The 25,357-nt window shown below is 40.4% G+C and overlaps 1 protein-coding gene across 2 annotated transcripts in view; it reads right to left on the bottom strand.

Moving 5' to 3' along the window:
- LOC135555913 (thyroid hormone receptor alpha) overlaps positions 1–25,081 on the bottom strand; it is a 92,443-nt gene extending 67,362 nt beyond the window's left edge. For both annotated transcript variants that reach the window (XM_064988721.1, XM_064988720.1), the window contains exon 1: positions 24,801–25,081. The gene's annotated coding sequence lies outside the window, so the exon portion shown is untranslated. The remainder of the gene's footprint in view (positions 1–24,800) is intronic.
- Between the last annotated feature and the right edge of the window lie 276 nt (positions 25,082–25,357).

Genomic DNA, 25,357 nt, shown 5'->3' with positions numbered 1-25,357 from the left:
ACATTTTGTTGTGTTACAGACTGAATTTAAAAAAAGAGATTAAACAGATTTGGTGTCACTGACCAACACACAATACCCTATGTCAAAGACAAATTATTTATTTTTTCTTTAAATATACATATGCTTAAAAAATAAAAAGCTGAAATGTCTTCAGTCAATAAGTATTCAACCCCTTTGTTATGGCAAATAAGTATAACAACTCATATAATAAATTCCAAGGATTCTGTGTGCAATTAAGTGTTTAACCTGACTTTGATTCTTATCTCTGTACCCCACACGTACAATTAGATTTGCTTCAGAAAGTATTGGTACCCCTTGACTTACACATGTTATTTTGTTATAGCCAGAATTCTAAATGGAATAAATAACACCCCTCCCCAAACCATCTACACACACTAACCCATAATGACAAAATGAAAATATGTCTTAGAAATCTTTGCAAATTTATTGAAAATTAAATACAGAAATATCATGAAGTACTCACACCTCAGAATCACATTTTGGCAGTGATTACAGCTGTGAGTCTTTCTGGGTAAGCCTTTAAGTGCTTCCACACCTGGATTGTGCAACATTTGTTGCTAGACAACCATTTTCAGTTTTTGCCGTAGATTTAAGTCAAAACTCCCTCGGCCACTCAGGAACATTCAAAGTCTTCTTGGAAAGCAACTCCAATGTAGATTTGGCCTAGTGTTTTAGGTTATTGTCCTGCTGAAATGTGAATTCCTCTCCCAGTGTCTGATGGAAAGCAGACTGAATTAGATTTTCCTCTAGGATTTTGCTTGTGTTTAGCTCCATTCCCAAAAAAAATTTATCCTGAAAAACTCCCCAGTCCTGAATGATTATAAGCATACCCATAACATGATGCAGCCACCACTATGCTTAAAATATGGAGAGTGGTACTCCTTAATTAATGTGTTGCATTTGTCCCAAATATAACACTGTAGTCAGGAAGAAAAAAAGTTACTTGCTTTGCCACATTTTGCATCATCAGTCACATAATTAGCCCATTTTTTAGATTGGTAAATTAGTCTAACTGCCAGCTATCTACAGTAAACTTGTAGTAAGCATGGTCGAATTACCAACTGGGGTGGAGCCCATTTATCACCAGTTATATTAAAACCTGGTAATATCAGGATGTAACATGAACCTATCAACTTCAAAACATTTTTGAACTTGTATGTATAATATATATTATATTGTATGTATTTACACCTAGATAATGAACTTCTTTCAATAAAGTGTTTCACATTCTCCACTGGTTGAAAATAAGTATCTTTGAAATACTGTCCTGTGTCCTCAGATTAACGAAGAGGAAGGGAGTTAGATATGCAAAATCATGTTTCTAGTCTATTGCATAGTTACAATGTATAATTATTTAATGTCCCAGGAGCAGGAGTGAAACACTGTTGAAGTCTATAATTATTATGCATAACATTTTTTTTTAAATCAGCATAAAAAGAGACCTCCCTTTTTCAGGACCCTATCTTTCAAAGATATTTGGATTTTTGCAAATTAACTTCACAGATCTTCATTGTAAAGGGTTTAAACACTGTTTATGGTTCATTGAACAAGCATGGGAAACAATTCATGAACATGCACCTGTGGAATGGTCGTTAAAGACACAAACAGCTTACAGACGGTAGGCAATTAAAGGTCACAGTTATGAAAACTTAGGACACTAAAAAGAGGCCCTTCTACTGACTCTGAAAAACACCAAAAGAAAGATGCCAAGGTTCCCTACTCATCTGTGTGAACGTGCTTTAGGCCTGCTGCAAGGAGGCATGAGGACTGCAGATGTGGCCAGGGAAATAAATTGCATTGTCCGTACTGTGAGACGCCTAAGACAGCTGATCGTCCTCGCAGTGGCAGACCACGTGTAACAACACCTGCACAGGATCAGTACATCCAAACATCCCACCTACAGGATAACAACAACTGCCCGTGTTACACCAGGAACGCACAATCCCTCCAGTAGTGCTCAAACTGTCCGCAATAGGCAGAGAGAGGTTGGACTGAGGGCTGGTAGGACTGTTGTAAGGCAGGTCTTCACCAGACATCACTGGCAACAACATTGCCTATGGGCACAAACCTGCCGTCGCTGGACCAGACAGGACTGGCAAAAAGTGCTCTTCACTGACGAGTCACGGTTTTGTCTCACCAGGGGTGATTGTCAGATTCGCGTTTATCTTCGAAAGGAATGAGCATTACACCGGGGCCTGTACTCTGGAGCGGGATCGATTTGGAGGTGGAGGGTCCGTCATGGTCTGTGGCGGTGTGTCGCAGCATCATCGGACTGAGCTTGTTGTCATTGCAGGCAATCTCAATGCTGTGCGTTACAGGGAAGACATCCTCCTCCCTCATGTGGTACCCTTCATGCAGGCTCATCCTGACATGACCCTCCAGCATGACAATGCCACCAGCCATACTACTCGTTCTGTGCGTGATTTCCTGCAAGACAGGAATGTCAATGTTCTGCCATGGCCAGCAAAGAGCCCGGATCTCAATCCCATTGAGCACGCCTGGGACCTGCTGGATCGGAGGGTGAGGGCTCGGGCCATTCCCCCTAGAAATGTCTGGGAACATGCAGGTGCCTTGGTGGAAGAGTTGGGTAACATCTCATAGCAAAAACTGGCAAATCTGGTGCAGTCCATGAGGAGGAAATGCACTGCAGTATTTAATGCAGCTGGTGGCCAGACCAGATACTGACTGTTACTTATGATTTTGACCTCCCCCCTCCTCCCTTTTGTTCAGGGACACATTATTCAATTTCTGTTAGTCACATGTCTGGGGAACTTGTTCAGTTTATGCCTCAGTTGTTGACTCTTGTTACGGTCATACCAATATTTACACGTTCAATTTGCTGAAAATAAACGCAGTTGACAGTGAGAGGACATTTCTTTTTTTGCTGAGTTTACATGCAGACACAGCGTCATTCAAATAATGGAGTTGGATATGACTGAAAAAGAACGTCTCAGAGATTCATACCTGCACCGCACCTTTATTTGCCAAGGAAGAGTACATGATCAATTAATATATTCAATGAACAGGCTACAATGTGGAAATCTCATGCGTGGTAATAACTACAGTATATGTATATACAGTGCCTTGCGAAAGTATTCGGCCCCCTTGAACTTTGCGACATCTCAGGCTTCAAACATCAAGATATAAAACTGTATTTTTTTGTGAAGAATCAACAACAAGTGGGACACAATCATGAAGTGGAACGACATTTATTGGATATTTCAAACTTTTTTAACAAATCAAAAACTGAAAAATTGGACGTGCAAAATTATTCAGCCCCCTTAACCTCTTACACTTATGGTGGCGCTATTTCATTTTTGGAAGAAAAACGTTCCCGTTTTAAACAAGATATTTTGTCACAAAAAGATGCTCGACTATGCATATAATTGCTACTGTTCGAAAGAAAACACTCTGACGTGTCCAGAAATACAAATATCTTCTCTGTGCGTGCCCTTTAACGTGAGCTTCAGGCAAAACCAAGATGACTTGGCATCCAGGAAATGACAAGGATTTTTGAGGCTCTGTCTTTCATGATCTCCTTATATGGCTGTGAACGCAAGAGGAATGAGTCTGCCCTTTCTGTCGTTTCCCCAAGGTGTCTGCAGCATTGTGACGTATTTGTAGGCAGATCGTTGGAAGATTGACCATAAGAGACCACATTTACCACGTGTCCGCCCGGTGTCCTGCGCCGAAATTGGTGCGCAAAAGTCACCTGCCAGTATTTTTCCATGGGGCACAGAGAGAGAAGCAAGCTTCCACGAACTGCATGTCAATGAAGAGATATGTGAAAAAACACCTTGAGGATTGATTCCAAACAACGTTTGCCATGTTTCGGTCGATATTATGTAGTTAATCCGGAAAAAGTTTCACGTTGAAAACGGAACGGTTTCTCCTACACACAGACGCTTTCAGGAAACACTGCGCATTTGGTATGTGGCTGGGAGTCTCCTCATTGAAAACATCAGAAGCTCTTCAAAGGTAAATGATTTTATTTATTTGGTTATCTGGCTTTTGTGAAAATGTTGCGTGCTACATGCTACACAAAATGCTATGCTAGCTTTGCATACTCTTACACAAATTAGTCAATTTCTATGGTTCAAAAGCATATTTTGAAAATCTGAGATGACAGTGTTGTTAAGAAAAGGCTAAGCTTGAGAGCAAACGCATTATTTTAATTTTATTTGCGATTGTCAGAAATCGTTAACGTTGCGTTATGCTAATGAGCCTGAGGCTTAGTCACAATCCCGGATCCGGGATGGGGAGTTTCAAGAGGTTAAGTTAATACTTTGTAGCGCCACCTTTTGCTGCGATTACAGTTGTAAGTCGCTTGGGTTATGTCTCTATCAGTTTTGCACATCGAGAGACTGAAATTTTTTCCCATTCCTCCTTGCAAAACAGCTCGAGCTCAGTGAGGTTGGATGGAGAGCAACCGTTTCAGTCTCTTAAAATTGGTCTCGATCTCACGTTCCTCCCAAAGATGTTCTATTGCCTCAGCGAACCGACGGTCTGTAAATAGTGCTTTGATGGGCCGCCCCCCTTTTGCCTCGTAAATGACGTCATTACTGGTTAAAGAGACAGTCCGCACTTTTACAAAATAAGTAACTTCTATGCAAATGTTGTTGATCAGTGCAATAAAATAAGTCCCAAATGGAAGGAAAACAGAATGTCATCTGTAACCCCATCAAATCAGCCAAAACAAGATCAATAAAAAATAAAATAAATCTGTTGACGTGTCCTCGAGCAAGACAACCCTAATTGTTCCTGTAATGTCGCTCTGGATAAGAGCGTCTGCAAGATGACAAATGAAGAAAGAAAAGCGTAAACTAGTAACAAATAATTTGTGAATTATGCACTACCTCTGCAGTTGCCCTATAGCAGGCCTATACCCTGTTACATCCATCATTTAATCAGCCAATAGGAGTTCTTCTGAGGCTATGATGTAAAAGTATAGTTATCAACAAGTAAAGATAAGTAACAGCTTACACATTAGGACATATTCACCAACATCACTAACATGCATGCATGCCCCCTTCTCAACTGAGAATGTATTTTTCAGCTTCTCTTGTTTGAGGGGTGCAAAACCTTGTCACTTACATCTCACTCGATTGATTGCTTTCATTTTACTCCTGCGACCCTTTCATACTCTTGCATGCACCCATTATTTTTTCCCCCAGTTAATGTTACGACTGCAGAATGGTTTTTAATGACCTGTCAAACACATCCAGGTAATGGCTGAAACGGGCTCAATGGAATACATCGTCTTTCCGTTGAATCGATAAGAACGCCTCGTCTGTGATTTAATGCCTCGACAATTACATCATAATAAAAAGAGAAAAAAATTATATCTTTGTTTTGTTGGGTGCTCATTTTTTGTGGAATTAAAAAAATTGCCAATTTAATACAATGTAAATGTTTACAAATTAGATACGAAAGCAAATTCCAAAAATGAACACTCGGATTATAGTGATATTATGTCTGAACTCGCAAACAATGTAAAGTATGTATAGATAGGTGTAACCTAGAGCCAAGCATATTGATTGTGTAAATAGCAGGATACCTTCGGATTAACAATCAAATTATGGAACAGAACGTGACATTAACAGTCATTAATGAGTCAGTCTAGACAGCGCAGTTCAGTGTAGGTAGGCCTAGACAGAGCAAATTTTTGGTGTTTGCAGCCCTGTAACACCCCTTTATGTTAATCTATTCATACAGTGGGGAAAAAAAGTATTTCGTCAGCCACCAATTGTGCAAATTCTCCAACTTAAAAAGATGAGGCCTGTAATTGTCATCATAGGTAAACTTCAACTATGACAGACAAAATGAGAAGAAAAAAATCCAGAAAATCACATTGTAGGATTTTTAATGAATTTATTTGCAATTTATGGTGGAAAATAAGTGTGGTCACCTACAAACAAGCAAGATTTGTCTCTCAGACCTGTAACAACTTATTTAAGAGGCTCCTCTGTCCTCCACTCGTTACCAGTATTAATGGCACCTGTTTGATCTTGTTATCAGTATAAAAGACACCTGCCCACAACCTCAAACAGTCACACTCCAAACTCCACTATGGCCAAGACCAAAGAGCTGCCAAAGGACACCAAAAACAAAATTGTAGACCTGCACCAGGCTGGGAAGACTGAATCTGCAATAGGTAAGCAGCTTGGAAGAAATCAACTGTGGGAGCAATTATTAGGAAATGGAAGACATACAAGACCACTGATAATCTCCCTCGATTTGGAGCTCCACGCAAGACCTCACCCCGTGGGGTCAAAATGATCACAAGAACGGTGAGAAAAAATCCCAGAACCACACGGGGGGACCTAGTGAATGATCTGCAGAGAGCTGAGACCAAAGTAACAAAGCCTACCATCAGTAACACACTACGCCGCCAGGGACTCAAATCCTGCAGTGCCAGACGTGTCGCCCTGCTTAAGCCAGTACATGTCCAGGCCCGTCTGAAGTTTCCTAGAGAGCATTTGGATGATCCAGAAGAAGATTGGGAGAATGTCATATGGTCAGATGAAACCAAAATAGAACCTTTTGGTAAAATCTCAACTCGTGTTTGGAGGACAAAGAATGCTGAGTTGCATCCAAAGAACACCATACCTAGTGTGAAGCATGGGGGTGGAAACATCATGCTTTGGGGCTGTTTTTCTGCAAAGGGACCAGGACGACTGATCCGTGTAAAGGAAAGAATGAATGGGTCCATGTATCGTGAGATTTTGAGTGAAAACCTCCTTCCATCAGCAAGGGCATTGAAGATGAAACGTGGCTGGGTCTTTCAGCATGATAACACCATCCTTGGCAACGAAGGAGTGGCTTCGTAAGAAGCTTTTCAAGGTCCTGGAGTGGCCTAGCCAGTCTCCAGATCTGCATGGAGGAATGGGCCAAAATACCAGCAACAGTGTGTGAAAACCTTGTGAAGACTTACAGAAAACGTTTGACCTCTGTCATTGCCAACAAAGGGTATATAACAAAGTATTGAGAGAAACTTTTGTTATTGACCAAATACTTATTTTCCACCATAATTTGCAAATAAATTAATAAAAAATCCTACAATGTGATTTTCTGGAGAAAAAAAAAAAATTCTCATTTTGTCTGTCATAGTTGAAGTGTACCTATGATGAAAATTACTGGCCTCATCTTTAAGTGGGAGAACTTGCACAATTGGTGGCTGACTAAATACTTTTTTGCCCCACTGTATATGAAAATACACCCAGTGTATTTATGCAAATAAGGCACATAAAATAAAGAATCATAACACAAAATATATATATTTTTTAAATACCATTAGAAAATGTGCATAAAAAAGTGCAATAAATTGAATACTTGAACTCCATTCATTATTTGTCCATGCCAGTAAAAATGTTTCATGTGCTATATTTCAGGCAATATCTGATAAACCTGAATAAACCATTTAAAAAAGGTTTGGAGTGTATTCATCCATTGTCCAACAGTTGCATTTCTTAGAATTGTTTTTAGAACCTTTTAACAACTTTGATGACCGTTTGTACCAAAACACACGAAGGCCACGGACATATATTTCACAATCTACTATTGCACATTCCCGAATGAGAACAAACTGAGTTGAGCACATGGGAGGAGTCTGTTATTTTGTTACTATTGGTAGTGGTGGAATGTGTGCGTAGTGGAGGGGTTAATGAAAGCTGATGCCATGCAGTGTCCCCGTTCCTAAGCAAGGAGTGAGACAGAATCCTGCTCCAGACAGAGGTAGATGGGTTGGTGTGTGTGTGCGCACGCGTGTTGGAGTGTGTCCCTCCCTCTGTGCACCTGCCCTGCTCCTCACCACAGTACCGGTCTCGGTGGCAACAGAAGTGGATCCTGACCTTGGACCTCCATGGGGTTCACACTAGAGGGCATCGTGCTGGACCTGCAGCTCCAAACAGAGATCTCGGCATGGTTGTCTTTTTCATACTGCAGGAGTGGGTGGTCAGACCACTTTAGGATGCATTTTTGGGGGGAGTAGAAACTGTCATCGTTCTGCTTTGTATGCGTTTGCCTACCTATTGTATTAAAAGTACATATTTGTTGCATTATTCACACACATAGAATTCACCGTTTCAAGTCTAGTAGCCTACGTCTCCTCTCCGAGTTGGATGTGAGAGGTAAAATGTGTGGTCTCAATGAAATCGAGTAGGCTGCCTATGCATGGGCAGAGAATCAAGTGGCAGATAGCTTTCCACGGAAATTAACTTCAATATGATTAGGGTAAAGTTTATTTACAGACACTCAAAGTAAATAGCGATAACGGAAAGAAGTGGAGGGCGCTGAACCAACATGAGTGGAGGTGCACAACAAAAAAGTGTGATCATTGAAAAGGAAAATGTGCAATGCGCATACATTGGTGAGCAAGTGTTGCGCCTATTCCTGTTCAATAAACCCATGTATGCCTCTGCCTGCAAATCGTCCTGCTCCTAAGAATTAGGCTATATCCTGTATGAAAGACATAGCTCAAGAAAAAGTGCAAGTGTCTGCCCTCATCATTCATGCTGCTTTAAATCCAGTAGCCATACCTCTCTTCTCCTCGTTTGGCGCGCGAGATCAGGTGCGCATGTGGTCTCAATTAAATAGATTAGGCTATAGCTACGCATGGGCGGAGAAGCACGGGGCAGTTATCATTTTCAATTAAATTAACTTCCTAAATATGATTAGGCTATAGACTACATTGCATAGAAATAAATATTGATCACCAATATTTGTCTCCGTCTGAAAATCGCCACGCTCCTTAATAAAGGTAGACTCTATGCAAAAAGGTAGCCCAAAAGAAGTGTCCGTCCACTCTCTCCAACTGTACTCTATTCAAACTACTGTATGTCTAGCCTATTGGCTGACATAGTACAGTAATACTGACATAGCTAAGCCTAATATAATGGGCCACTTGAGAATCTATGGTAATTGAACCCATTTCTTAGGTTATTTTTGCGCATTTTGATTTTGCCTATAGGGTGCAAAATTGCTGGGACCATGGACATGGCCGAAGTGAGCTGTGTCACATATGCCTAAAATAACATTGCGGGACTGTGGTTGGTTTCCGGACCAGTTCTTGAAGGAGCAGGTGGGAGTTGGAGAGAGAAAGCCAGCAGGAGCGGGTGCGGAATGAAAAGCTGAGGGTCCAGGCAGGAGCGGGACAAAGAAATCAGTCTCAAACCAGAGGTCTTAAAACCATTAAAGCCCATGTCAAATTCATATGGACACTGCATGGTATCAGAGTGTAAAGACGCGTTTGTGAATGTTCAAAAGTACAAATTTGTTCTAGGTTAGATTTAGGCCCTATCCATTTGTAACTGAACAGCGTAAAACATTAGTATATTCGTTCCAAAAGACAGTGCCACATTTGAGTCAGTTTGACGTGTCTCAAGTCTGAAAAGCACAAAGCCAAAAAAGTAGCTACACATGCAGCCTGCAACGACAAATAGCCTAACCTACCAACTTTCTGTCACCCAACTACATGGAGCACCATTTTACTGACCCCATAAACGTGTATGAGAAACGCCACATGCCCACATAATGACAAATTACTTCTGCCCAGAAGAAGAAAATACAGTTAAATTAAGTGAATCTATGCCTGTAAGCATAGATCAAAATAGCCCAATCAGCAAGGGGCTATCTCCAGATGGCCCGACCACGATTTCTTTGATTAGTTTCAACAAAACGTTCTTGTATTTAAAACCTCCTTATGATCTAGGATACATTTTAGCTTCACAAAGAGTAATGTCTCATCTCCTCTAGCCTGAGGGAAGGGGGGAGGAGGAGGTTAGTTCACCAGGATATTGGAGTATTTGTCCCTTCTTTGTGTGTAGGCAGGAGGACATGCGGATCCAATTTTGGCTGCCATTGCCGGGAGGGAAGGGAATAGAGCGAGGAAGCATTTTCAATGGAGATACATAGTTTTGCAGAAACATGTCACGTGTCAACTATCATTTCATTTCTGGCAATTTGCTAAACCTCCCAGAAAATACTATGGAACATCTTATTCCGAACAAAAATGTACAAAAGCGGCTCATGCAGAAGATTTGTCAACTGACCGCTCAACTTGTTCTCGAAACCAGACAAACGTTACCAGTGGCGCCATGCAGAAAGTACAATAACTAAAGCCATCAGAATCTCACATCGTAAGCTATCGGTTCTCAGCAGCATCCAGTACATTAGGTAAATTACACTTCTGTCAAAGAGAAAATATAGGCCTATTTAGCTAACAGAAAAACTAATCCAGACAACGAGTCCTGCTGGGACAGCGGTAAACGTAAACTCACCCCATTCCGTACAAATGTGCGTAACGCAACATTCAAAGGAGGATACAAAGAAAACTAATGGGACTGTATTGACTTCAAAATCGGGGGTGTGAACTAGGTTTCTATTCAAGCGTTGATCAACATGGTAATGGCTCTATGGTATTGGAGAATAGTTGAAAAAAACTGACCCTCCTTCCTTTACATCGTGGCGTGTCATGTCGTAAAGTACAGCATGCATAAAGAAACTATTTCAGTCCTACAATCTCTCTCCACCAGGTGTAGCACCGTTGATTAGTTTTAGCATGGATTCATTCAGACAGTTGAGGCAGAAATGGCGTTCAGCAGACAATGTCACCTAGGTAATATTTTCTAAATGTTATGGCAGCCCATTGAAGCTGGACAACTTTTGATCAATCCCATTACCCTTTGTGAGATACGAGACAGATCCGTGCAATATCTGATGTAAGACAATGGGCATGTCGGTGATGGACATTTCCCTTCTCTGATAATGCTTACTCCTTGTGACAAGGAATTGTGGGCAAGGAGTGGGTTCGCCTTCTGTGTAGTAATAGACACTGACCTGTCAATCATGCAGTTTGATAAAGAAAACAGAGAATGGAGGGTGTTGAAAAAAATGTATCTTGTTTAATAGTCTCCCCATTTGATCGGATTGTCAAAGCATTGGGCAAAGGTCCAACATAACATAGACCTACTCACTAATTCCACGAAAATGCACAGGGACAGGACTATGGATGTACCCTCATTATTGTGTCAATATTTAAAGCTCCAATCTGGAATCTGTGTTTCAGTCCAAATGCAGCCAGCAGCCCCCTCCACTTGGTTTGAAACAGAATGAGCTAGGCTACATTTCTGGGAAATAGTCTATAAATTTGAGGGTAGTTCTGAGCGAGTGATGCAAGGACTGACATTAGACCGGCATGCTATTTTGAAACCGTATTTGAAATGGCCTATACATTATTCACTTGCAAAAGACAAAACAACGACATAATATCCTACAAGCTAAAGATTTGGTGTTATGATAGTAGGAATGTCTTACCCTAAGCCCATAAAGCATAGGCTAGTTTATAGACCCACTCCTCAGAATCAATTGAAGTGACCATTAAAAATGGCAGGAAAAGTTATGGTTTGTGGCTTTTAGGGCAACTTTTACACACCAGTGATTTTTGCAATCACATTGATGGATCATTTATTATTTTCAGATGGTGCTTTTTCACTAGGTTCAAGAGTGATAGTTGTTGTCTATGGGGGTAACTAACCACCACATCAACAACCAATTAACACACCCACCTTCCGAAAAGGAAAATATACAGATTCATTCCCTTAAAAAAAAAGGCTTAAATCTGTTGGTTTGTCAATCTGTTGGTTCAAGAACACAGACTGAGTTGATCGTTAATATGCTGGTACCATCATTATCATGTCTGTCTTTATGAGTGATATGTGTACACATTGGCTGGTACTAGTACAAAATAGACCAAGAACACATTGTAATTCAAGCCATATGAGTGCATAATGGAATACCATATTACTGTGTAACTGGGATTCAAAATGACCAGCAGGAATGTTGTAATGATGTTGGGGGTTTCTGCAGTTTGTGGACACACATACAGTACACATGCACACACACTTGGAAACTGATCATGAGGGGCCACAGTTGCTCGCGGATCTGCATACCCACATCCATACTCACACAACATGCATTTTTACTAGAGGTCGGCCGATTATGATTTTTCAACGCCGATACCGATTATTGGAGGACAAAAAAAAAGTCTATACATATATATATATATAAAAATAATGACAATTACAACAATACTGAATTACCACTTATTTTAACTTAATATAATACATAAATAAAATCAATTGTCTCAAATAAATGTTTAATTTGGTTTAAATAATGCAAAAACAGTGTTGGAGAAGAAAGTAAAAGCGAAATATGTGCCATGTAAAAAAAAAAATAATTTGAGATTTTCATAAATAGTTAACGTTACGCTAATGAGCTTGAGGCTATAACTGGATAAAGGATTTTTTCATAGCCAAACGTGAACAAAACGGAGCGATTTGTCCTACACAAATAATATTTTTTGAAAACCTGAACATTTGCTATCTAACTGAGAGTCTCCTCATTGAAAACATCTGAAGTTCTTCAAAGGTAAATGATTTTATTTGAATGATTTTGTTTTTGTGAAAATGTTGCTGGCTGAATTCTGGGCTTATAGCTATGCTAGCTATCAATACTCTTACACAAATGCTTGTGTAGCTATGGTTGAAAAGCATATTTTGAAAATCTGAGATGACAGTGTTGTTAACAAAAGGCTAAGCTTGTGAGTGAATATATTTCATTTCATTTGCGATTTTCATGAATAGTTAACGTTGCGTTATGCTAATGAGCTTGAGGCTATGATTACGCTCCAGGATACGGGATTGCGCGACGCAAGAAGTTAAAACCTGTTAGGGATAGGGGGCAGCATTTTCACTATGGATGAATTGCGTGCCCATAGTGAACTGCATCCTACTCTGTCCTAGATGCTAATATATGCATATTATTATTACTATTGGATAGAAAACACTGAATTTTAAAACTGTTTGAATTATGTCTGTGAGTATAACAGAACTCATAGGGCAGGCAAATTTCCAAACAGGAAGTGGAAATTCCGGGGCTGGTCGAATTTCAAGTCATCGCCTACTCACATCCAAACAAGATATGGATATGTTCGCACTTCCTACGCCTTCCACTAGATGACACCATTCAGTAGAACATGGAATAAAGCCTCTAGTGTGATGTATGACCGGATGGAAGGGGAATAAGTCAGTTGTCTGTCAGAATGCCAGTTCCTGGTTGCTCACATTACTGTTGATAACGCCTGCGTTCCATGACTCTGTAGACAAAAACGAATGCTCCGGTTGGAACGTTATTGGATATATGAAAATAACATCCTGAAGATTGATTCTCTACTTAGTTTGACCAGTTTTTTCGACCTGGAATATCTTTTTGAAGTTTGTCCGAGCTCGCCTGGACCAGCGCCAGCTGCTTTTGAACATGTGGACTAACAGTTCTAGCAAAAGCAGCTAATTGGACACTAGTAATGAACATTATGGAACAAAAACAATGATTTATTGTGGAACTAGGACTCCTTGCACTGCATTCTGATGAAAGATCAAAGGTAAGGGAATATTTATGATGTAATTTCGTATTTCTGTTGACTCCAACATGGCAGAGAAATATTGTTACGTCTTAGCACCGTTTTAGATTATTGCATGGTATGCTTTCTTCGTAATGTTTATTTTTTTTTTATCTGACACAGCGGTTGCATTAAGAACCAGTGTATCTTTAATTATATGTAAAATATGTATCTTTCGTCAAAGTTTATGATGAGTATTTATGTTATCTAGCGTAGCTCTCTAATTACTCTGGATATTTTGGAGGCATTTCTGAATATGGCGTCAATGTAAACCGAGATTTGTGGATATAAATATGCATATTATCGAACAAAACATAAATGTATTGTTTAACATGTCATATGAGCGTCATCTGATGAAGATTATCAAAGGTTAGTGATTCATTTTATCTCTAATTATGCTTTTGTGACTCTTTGGCTGGGGAAAAAAAGAAAAAAAAAATTGTGTGTGTTTTTTTTGGATTTGGTGGTGATCTAACATGGTGTGTTTCCGCTATATATAAAAAAAATAAAAAAATAAAAAAAAGTTTTATCAGACACAAATGGGTAGGTTAACAAGATGCTTATCTTTCATGTGCTGTATTGGACTTGTCCAAACACCTGAAGGTACCACGTTCATCTGTACAAACAATAGTACGCAAGTATAAACACCATGGGACCGCACAGCCGTCATACCGCTCAGGAAGGAGACACCGTCTCCTAGAGATGAACATACTTTCATGCGAAAAGTGAAAAATCAAGCCCAGAACAGCAAAGGACCTTGTGAAGAGGCTGGAGGGAACAGGTACAAAAGTGTCTATAGCCACAGTAAAACTAGTCCTATAAATCGACATAAGTTGCTGAGCGGCCTTTCAGGTTATTGTGGGAACTTGTGGAAGGCTACCCAAAACATTTGACCTAAGTTAACCTGCTGAAACTCTAGGGGCGCTATTTCATTTTTGGATGAAAAACGTTCCTGTTTTAAACAAGATATTTTGTCACAAAAAGATGCTCGACTATGCATATAATTGATAGCTTTCGAAAGAAAACACTCTGACGTGTCCAGAACTACCAAGATATTTTCTGTGCGTGCCCTAGAACGTGAGCTTCAGGCAAAACCAAGATGAGACGGCATCCAGGAAATGAGCAGGATTTTTGAGGCTCTGTTTTCCATTGTCTCCTTATATGGCTGTGAATGCGAGAGGAGTAAGTCTGCCCTTTCTGTCGTTTCCCCAAGGTGTCTGCAGCATTGTGACGCATTTGTAGGCATATCATTGGAAGATTGACCATAAGAGACCACATTTACCAGGTGTCCGCCCGGTGTCCTGCGCCGAAATTGGTGCGCAAAAGTCAGCTGCAAGTATTTTTCCATGGAATTTAGAGAAGAATGCAAGCTTCCACGAACGATATATCAATGAAGAGATATGTGAAAAAACACCTTGAGGATTGATTCCAAACAACGTTTGCCATGTTTCGGTCGATATTATGGAGTTAATTCGGAAAAAGTTTGACGTTGTAGGTGACTGAATTTTCAGTTCGTTTCGGTAGCCAGATGCGATGTACAAAACGGAACGATTTCTCCTACACACAGACGCTTTCAGGAAAAACTGCGCATTTGGTATGTAACTGAGAGTCTCCTCATTGAAAACATCCGAAGCTCTTCAAAGGTAAATGATTTTATTTATTTGGTTATCTGGTTTTTGTGAAAATGTTGCGTGCTAAATGCTACTCAAAATGCTAAGGTAGCTTAGCATACTCTTACACAAATTAGTCAATTTCTATGGTTCAAAAGCATATTTTGAAAATCTGAGATGACAGTGTTGTTAAGAAAAGGCTAAGCTTGAGAGCAGACGCATTATTTTCATTTTATTTGCGATTTTCAGAAATCGTTAACGTTGCGTTATGCTAATGAGCCTGAGGCTTTAGTCACGATCCCGGATCCGGGATGGGGAGTTTCAACAGGTTAAACAATTTAAAGGCAATGCTACCAAATACTAATTGAGTGTATGGAAACTTCAGACCCACTGGGAATGTGATGAAAGAAACAAAAGCTGAAATAATTATATTGTTCTGACATGTCACATTCTTTAAAAAAATTGGTGATCCTAACTGACTTAAAACAGGGAATTTCTACTATGATTAAATGTCAGGAATTGTAAAAAACTGAGTTTAAATGTATTTGGCTAAGGTGTATGTACACTTCTGACACACACACACACACACACACACACACACACACACACGTTATCAGCCTCAGAAATTGCAGTCCAAATAAATGCTTCATGGGTTTCAAGTAAAAGACACATCTCAACATCAACTGTTCAGAGGAAACTGTGTGAATCAGGGCTTCATGGTTAAATTGCTGCAAAGAAACCACTACTAAAAGGACACCAATAAGAAGAAAGTTCCAATGGACTTGTTTGGATCAAGAAACACAAGCAATGCGCATTCGACCGTTGGAAATCTGTCCTTTGGACCGATTGCAAATTTGAGATTTTTGGTTCCACAAAGAAGGTGAACGGATGATCTCCGCATGTATGGTTCCCACCGTGAAGCATGAGGGAAGAGCTGTGATGGTGCTTTGCTGATGACACTGTCAGTGATTTATTTAGAATTCAAGGCACACTTAAACAGCATGGCTACCACAGCGTTCTGCAGCGATAGATACGCCATCCCATCTGGTTTGCGCTTAGTGGGACTATCATTTGCTTTTCAACAGGACAATGACACAACACACCTACAGGCTGTGTGAGGGCTAATTGAGCAAGAAGGAGAGTGATGGAGTGCTGCATTAGATCACCTGGCCTCCACAATCACCCGACCTCAACCAAATTGAGATGGTTTGGGATGAGTTGGAACACAGAGTGAAGGAAAAACAGCCAACAAGTGCTCAGCATATGTGGGAACTCCTTCATGACTGTTGTAAAAGATTTTCAAGTTAAGCTGGTCGAGAGAATGCCACAAGTGTGCAAAGCTGTCAAGACTAAGGGTGCCTACTTTGAATTCTCAAATATAACATTGATTTTCATTTGTTTAGCACTTTTGGTTACTTCATGATTCCATGTGTTATTTCATAGTTTTGATGTCTTCACTATTATTGTACAACATAGAAAAAAGTTAAATAAAGAAAAAACATTGAATGAGTCAGTGTGTCCAACCTTTTGACTGGAACTGTACATGTCATGAGTGAGGAAGCATGCTGTCATTTCCCAGGGTCCAACATCTTGTACATTGCCAGAACAGGCTCTTAAATAGAACATAATTCAGGATGGAATGTAGCTTACTGCGGTAAACATATTTCCACACAACTGAGCTTGAACACACACACACACACACACACACACCAAAACAGTTACCCCTCCCAGTCTTTGGGTATTAAATCTAAGGTAAAAGATTTTAAAACACCCACAATTTTGGCCAAACTCAATGCATAGCCAACGCCCCTGTGTGCAGAAACTTCAAAAGATCCATACACATTTAAACAAAACAATAGGCTACAGCTTCAGAATAATAATTTGTCAGCTGCAGAGGCGCCATGAAAAAAAAAATATGGGAAAAAAAAGTCACCTTATTCCTTGGAATGGAGTCAAGAGTGGCAGCCTGGTTTGCTTGGCGCTTGTGCACATTTTACTGCTATGCATTAATTTAAAGTGTTGAGAAATGTACAGCCCTGCCGCTGACCAATCAGATGTTAACCCCACCCTAAACAGGAAGTGAAGCCATTACACGGCGACATTAGTGGAGGTTTGCCCCTTCATTGTCGGTGTCCAAGGACACAGTACTGTTGGTCCTGCATCTGCCGATTGGGAATATCATTTTACCATTAATCACATCAACATCCACCAAATCATCCATCTACTAGGCTATACGCTGCATAGAGATCATTTGAAGGATTATGTCTTGTTTGTTCAGCTTCAGAAAACGTAACCAGAACATTTAAAAAAAAAAAAGTCAACAATCAAAAAGACCCAAACATGATAAAGATCATTTGTGTGTGTGCCGCCTGATGCATATGTGCATCTCGGAGTTACATCACAGTGACCGCAGCAAGGCAGAGAGAGCCGAGGGCCTGTTTGTGGGAACAGCTCCAGGAGGAGGCCGATACTAAGTCAGCCATCTGCGACAGACGGGCCCCGCTAATCCTCCACAAGAGAGGAGAGAAGAGCCATGCAGTTACACCACTGAGCACTCGAGCACAGTGACAGCCAGGCTCAGCTGTACCAAGCCCTGTGGAGAACAGAGGCACAGCTACAGATGCCGCATCTTAAAATGTGATCATCCTGGAGTTTCAGGATGTTTCCTGCGCAACAGAAAATGCAAACTTGTAGTTTGTTGAAGGTCATAAAAAGGCTAAAATGTTGGTCATTTCCACTTTAACACGTACGAACACACAAGTGTGCTCATTCTACTGTGGTCCCTGCAGTGATTAGAACGTCTAGTTACAATCGACACAACAGTTCGCGTTTGAGCTGGCCACCCCCCCACCCCCCCCCACCCAAGTGTTGTGCAGAAGTAGCAACAGCATAAGACAATTCTCATCCAAACCCGGGAAACGTAGGCTACATTAGTCCTAGTGCTAACGGAGGAGACGGAGCCAACACAAGTAGTCGTATTTTGCCTCTCCTCTCCAAACAGCATGTTGCTAGCACGCAAAAGCAATCATCAATCTCAGGGAAGAAAGATGTCCAATTCCAATTAGGTTGGCAAGTTATATTCAATACTGTGTGTGTGTGTGGTTGCTGAAAGTACAGAATAAAGAGGATTTAGTAGTCAGAATAAAATCAGGATACAGCAATAATACACTGTTACAATGAAGTAACATGACTGAAGCGCTCCACAAGGAGGGGGGTCAGGGCAGAGCTATGCTAAAGAAGCTCAATTAATACACAGGCCAATGCAATGGTCATGCTAAGGCCAGGGCAGCTTCAAATGGATACGACAAGCTAAATACTTATTTGACACAATTAGCAATGTTTTACAGAAGTTATAGAAAAATTTAACTAGATAAGCACAATTGAGCATAACACCATTATGAAAATCAGTATCTAGCTTGTCCACGGTTATAAAAAATAAAAAAACACGCAGAATACATTATGCAGCATACATAAATACAGGGGGGCTACAATAGATAAATACATATCACGATATACATAAACTGTATTACGATAAAGGTAATAAGGTAATAAGGCACTTACTTTAATAAGAACACACACAGTAAATATTTGTAAGGGAAACAACAATGAAGACAACGCAGGCGCGTCTGGGGTTTCGGCCAGGTTCTGTCCTAACTGGAGATAGGCCAAGTTTGCAGACATTTGCACGAGGGAACACTGGGGGAGTGCTTGAGCTCTCATCGAAGAGAGAAGTTTGTCCGGCTCATCCAGCTAATCCTTGCCTTACATTAGCATAGCATGCCTCAAATGTAAATTGACCGCGACAGTGAAATAGGCTACTTCTATGTGAATTAGTGAGGTGGAATGCGGTTGTTTGAAAATCATATGAAATTTACAAGTTGATACATAATATATATATATATAGATATATTAGCAGGCAGTGCCTTGATTTGAGGGCAGCCCAGGTTAGCGAATCCGCGAGCTGACAAGGTAAAAATCTGTCGTTCTGCCTCTGAACAAGGCAGTTGGCCACAGTGGGTTGTCATTGTAAATAAGAATCTGTTCTTCACTGACTTGACTAGTTAAATAAAGAATAAAACTGTCCTGTTGCATAACAATACGTTTTGGAACAGTGAGCGAATTCTGACATCACTCATAAGAAATCTCAAATGGGGAATTTGGTCGAGATGCCTAAAAAGTTACATATTGCAGCTTTAAGTAACTTCAAACCAAATATAGAGTTGATTTTACGTGATTTGGACATTATTTTTATTATTATTTTTTTTTTTAAACATGCTTACCTCACTTCCATAGATTTTTAGCTAGAGGTGGCTAAAGTTAGCTGAAGTTTGGTTCTCTTTAAACAGTCATTACAAACTATGGATTTCAGTTTCCCCTGGCCCATGGTTCCTCACTCTGAAAGTAGTCTAACAAGTTGTAAAATAGTCCTTTAACTCTGATGACCTGGCTTGAATCTATATAAGCTGGGCAAGCTGAGCAGAGCGGGGAAAACAGGGTTTACCCAATCAAGAGATTTCCTCCACTTCAATTACTCTCCATGCAAAACAACGCATTTGGGATCAGTTGTCCCTGTGTTCACCCTGTATATGAGAAGCTGGACAGCATTGGATCTGTGTAAGCATGATGAGAATTTATTTTCACCATGCTTCTTTTGCCAGTCATTCAATTTTAAATCCATGAGGAGGAGTGGAGCGACCAAGTGTATCCTTCAGGGGAGAAAGAGAGCTAGAGAATTGGCCCTCAGCTCCTATAGCACCACTAGTGGTGGAGCAGCTGACCGCGTCTTTTAATGGTCTTCCCGGGCCACTTTCTCACGTGGGCCACGCCTGACGGCCCTCCCTGATTGGCCAAGCAGAGTGGAGCTTGTTAAGTCCTCCGACCCATCACAACACTGATGTGGGGGTTTTCCGTTTGCCTGCCTTGGCTTTCTATCAAAACAATGCCAGTCCTCAGAGAGTTAATACTGATCCAGCCTGAAAGGGATAGTTCTGGATTTTGGAAATGAAGCCCTGTATAATTACCCAGAGTCAGATGAACATGTGGATGCCATTTTTATGTATTTGCGTCCAGTATGATGTAAGTTAAAAGGTCGTTTCACAAGGAAATGCTAGCTAGCACTAACACAATTACCAGAAGTCTACAGGAACACCTAGCATACTAGAACTTTGCCAGAGGCTTGTGTTTGCAATCATGTCTGAAAGTCTAGGTCTAAAAATGGGCATTGCCTTTAAAACAGCCAGAAAGGCTTATTTATAAGATCACCATGGTAACACATTTGAAATAGGTCAGTGTCCCTGTTTAGGGTCGGGTTAATATGATTTAACTGTAAAATCGCTCCCAAATGGACGATTATGAGAATTTTTTTTATTGTAACTTAAAAATAGATTTGAAACCAATACTATTTACAACATAGGCACTACCCTCTATATGAAGTCATTACCATTTATTACACCTTGTTCCCTGTCTATAGCGGCTATACCATGCATATAAACTGAGAAGGGTGTAATTATGGCCTACTCCTGCATGTGGGCAATTTATACTTCTATTGGTCCATTTTTAAGCAAGGGACTCCAGTACACAGGTGGGAGGCAGGGCATTCCAGTATAGTAGGTGGTGGTAATGCACTATAACGTTGGATGCCAACTAGAGGTCGACCGATTCATCGGAATGGCCAATTAATTAGGGCTGATTTGGCCCCCCAATTTTTTTACCACCTTTAATTAAACGAGGCAAGTCAGTTGGGAACACATTCTTATTTTCAATGACGGCCTAGGAACGGTGGGTTAACCGTCTCGTTCAGGGGCAGAACAGATTTTTACCTTGTCGGCTCGGGCGATTCAATCTTGCAACCTTACAGTTAACTAGTCCAACACTAACCACATGATTACATTGCCATCCACGAGGAGACTGCCTGTTACGCGAATGCAGTAAGCCAAGGTAAGTTGCTAGCTTAAGCATTAAACTTATCTTATAAAAAAAAACATAATCACTAGTTACCTACACATGGTTGATGATATTACTAGATAATCTAGCGTGTCCTGCGTTGCATATAATCGATGTGGTGCGTAACGTTGCTTCAATGTATACCTAACCATAAACATGAATGCCTTTCTTAAAATCTATACACAGAAGTATATATTTTTAAACCTGCATATTTAGCTAAAAGAAATCCAGGTTAGCAGGCAATATTAACCAGGTGAAATTGTGTCACTTCTTTTGCGTTCATTGCACGCAGAGTCAGTGTATGTGCAACAATGTGCCGCCTAATTTGCCAGAATTTTACGTAATTATGACATAACATTTAAGGTTGTGCAATGTAACAGGAATATTTAGACTTATGGATGCCACCCATTAGATAAAATACGGAACGGTTCTGTATTTCACTGAAAGAATAAACGTTTTGTTTTCGAGATGATAGTTTCCAGATTCGACCAGATTAATGACCTTAGGCTCGTATTTCTGTGTGTTATCGTGTTATAACTAAGTCTATGATTTGATAGAGCAGTCTGACTGAGCAAAGGGTAGGCACCAGCAGGCTCGTAAGCGTTCATTCAAACAGCACTTTCGTGCATTTGCCAGCAGCTGTTTATGACTTCAAGCCTATCAACTTCTGAGATTAGGCTTGTGTAACCGATGTGAAATGGCTAGCTAGTTGCAGGGTGCGCGCTAATAGAGTTTCAAACATCACTCGCTCTGAGACTTGGAGTGGTTGTTCCCCTTGCTCTCGTTGGGTAACGCTGCTTCGAGGGTGGCTGTTGTTGTTGTGTTCCTGGTTTGAGCCTAGGTAGGAGTAAGAAGAGGGACGGAAGCTATACTGTTACACTGGCAATACTGAAGTGCCTATATAAACATCCAATAGTCAAAGGTTAATGAAATACAAATGGTATAGAGAGAAATAATCCTATAATTCCTATAACCTAAAACTTCTTACCTGGGAATATTGAAGACGCATGTTAAAAGGAACCACCAGCTTTCATATGTTCTCATGTTCTGAGCAAGGAACTGAAACGTTAGCTTTCTTACATGGCACATATTGCACTTTTACTTTCTTCACCAACACTTTGTTTTTGCATTATTTAAACGAAATTGAACATTTCATTATTTATTTGAGGCTAAATTGATTTTATTGATGTATTATATTAAGTTAAAATAAGTGTTCATTCAGTATTGTTGTAATTGTCATTAATGCAAATGAATTAAAAAATAATAATAAATCGGCCAACTAATCAGTATCGGCTTTTTTTGGTCCCCCAATAATCGGCATTGGCGTTAAAATCATAATCCGTCGACCTCTAATGCCAACCACCGATAAACCCCACAGAAGAAGAGGAGGCGGTGGCGACAAAGGTAGCTAGCTGGCTAGGATACCAGTAGACAGTGTCTTTTACCCCTGCCTGTTGGGCACTGCTTTCCCACAATTCTGTTAACAGCAGGTGTTCGGCAAGTGGGAACAAAGGACACTATGTTAGCTAGCTAGCTAGAACTCTGGTACACAGCAGGCGGGATAGGTAGCTAGCTAGCTAGGACAATGTCCTCCTTCCCGAAAAACTCTGAAAACACTATTATTTTTCTTTTGACACCCATTTTAACCACATAGACAATCAGGGGAAACCCAAAATATCAAAACTGTCACACCAGCATGAAGATGGCATGCTCGAGGGGTGGGGCATTCATGCAGGAACCAATGGGATGTTTGAGGGGTGTGTGGGGGTGTTCTGAATTGTGAGCTTCAATCTCACACTATTGTGTAAATATATATTTTTTTATTTCTCAGTTGATGAACTGCCATGCGCGACATATCGGGATAAATTTATGCATTGGTGGTGCAGTGTTGACCTGAGCAGACAAGGTTAACCTGCTGTTTTGTAGCTTCTGACATAACTGGTGCAATGAATTCAGACTATTGGGACAACAACTGAACTTTCATTTCCCACTGGTTAGCCCAATAAAAAAAAATTAAAAAATAATTCATTTAAATAATAGGATACTCATTCAAAGTCATATTCTTTCAATTTGAAGAGAATCATTTTTTTTCTACTTTAAAAAGAGTAGGATAATATTTTATCAGATTTTTTTTTTATGATAGTAGACCTATATAGGCTACTTGGAAAAGTTTGAATGGACAGTAATTTATTTTGTTTTATAAGCTGTACAAACTATAACCAGGTGAATTACAGCCTTACTTATTGCCAGTGTAATTTACCTTTGAACATTGTTTTTGCCGATCTACAACAGTGGGCTGGCTATTCAGTGTTGGGGGAACTAGCAAATATCCAAAGGAACCAGTGGCGGTTGGTGCCATTTAAGATGTGGGAGGAGGATGTATTTTTCAAATGAGCATGGCCTTACTTCTATTACAGCCTATTGGATGACTGTCATTCATTTTCAATTCACCCAGCTCATTGTAACATCGATAGGTTTAGGTTACTGCATGATATTTGAATTTTCCTTGTACCCGTCATGGGGTTGCTACAACCTAGTCCATGAATTAAAATTTACAACGTTAGTCAAACACAGTTCACTTTCATAGCAGCCATGTAAAAACACCATGATCACTTTGCTCCTTGTATATACATATAATTCCTTCTGGCAACTATCTACATGCTCTCCTCCTCTCACCTTTTCCCTTCACTTGTGGACTTCAGTGCAAAACACATCAGCTGTCTGTGACCAGGCGGAAAAAAGGCACAGCCTACATCGTGGTTACCTCATAGTCAACATATCTATTCAAACTAACGCTAGTAAACCCATTACAATCATGCAGTATAGTGTACAGTTTGTGCAGGCCCCGTTGGCAAAAAAATATATATATAAAACCAAAAGCTTACCTTGACTTGGAAGAGTTCAAGTGTTGGATAGACATAGCCTGCTACCAACATAACATCCCTCTTTTTAAATGTTCCAATATTTATGAAATTCACTGAGGATAGTCCTCCCACTCCTCTGAGGAGCCTTCACTGAAAGGAACCATGTGACAATCAATGTGGCTAAATTAACTTAGAAATGTAGGCTGGAGAGAGATTTAGGCTAAATGCCTATCATTCCACATAGGCCTTTTTGTAAGCTATTATAGGCTTCTAGTTACGCTAATAGACACAAGGGGGCAGTTCGTGTAGGCTAACATTGTTCTTCTATGAGTACCTGGGCTTTTCACGTTCAGAACAACCCCAATGGCTGTTGTGAACGTTTTTTCTTTTTTTATGTAGTTCTATCCTTGAGCTGTTCTTGTCTATTAATGATCTGTAATATGTTATTTTTCATGTGGACCCCAGGAAGAGTAAAGCAGCTTATGGGGATCCTAATAAAATAACAAAACTGCGGATGTCATTCCAAAGGAATGTTTACTTTGACCGCGCAAACCAGAAACACATTTCACTGGGAAGACATTCATATGAAAAGTACTGCATCAAAATAACTAGGCTTCTAAAAACTCTCATTACGACGATGGCAAGATCACACGCCCCCTGTGACAAAACAGTTTCACAATGTTACAGTAGCTACGCAAGTTGCATTGCTACCAAGTGATTAAGAGCTCAATTCACATGGCTACAAAACGAGGCCAAACTGTGTAAGCAAAGTGTTGCCTCGCATTCCAGATTATGTCTGACTGCACAGACTGACCTTGCTGCTAAGAATTGGGGTAATATTAAATGAACGGACACCATTCGCATGGGCTTTACAGCTCGAGTTGACATGAGGACAGCAGCACTCACCTTGCCGCAGACGAATAGGTGCCTTCTCGGTGACAGTCACCGACGGATTCAAGTGTCAAATCCAACCAGTTTCCTGGCTACCGGTGGTTGTCGTACGATAGCTCACCGTTAGGAATTTAACGCACAGCTCAGTTTAGAACTTATCAGACGTTAAACGTTAACCAGCCATCTGTAAACATGCTGCGTTGAGCAGACCATTTCAGAAAAGGAGTAAATGAGCGCTTAATACTCGACTTTTCCACTCTGAATATATTAGCACCGTTCACGTTCCACTGCCACGACTGGGAAATGTAACAGACAGCAATAATACATAGGTCCCTCCCCTTTAAAGTATGGGTGCGTGCAGTGTGCAGCCAAGAGTTTTATCGAAATGTCTACTGCTCTCTATAGGGCAATGTTAAAGCTGCAGTTCAACCCTATAGAGCAGGGTTTCCCAAACTCAGTCCTGCCCCCCCTGGGTACACGTTCTGGTTTTTGCCCTAGCGCGACACAGCTAATTAAAATAATCTAAGTTTGGTGATGAGTTGGCTATTTGAAATGTGCACCCAGGGGGGGCC

The sequence above is a fragment of the Oncorhynchus masou genome, chromosome 15 (genome assembly GCF_036934945.1).
Source record: "Oncorhynchus masou masou isolate Uvic2021 chromosome 15, UVic_Omas_1.1, whole genome shotgun sequence".
NCBI lineage: Eukaryota > Metazoa > Chordata > Actinopteri > Salmoniformes > Salmonidae > Oncorhynchus > Oncorhynchus masou.
Note: the sequence above shows the minus strand (reverse complement) of the source record. Positions and strands in the feature narration are given on the sequence as shown.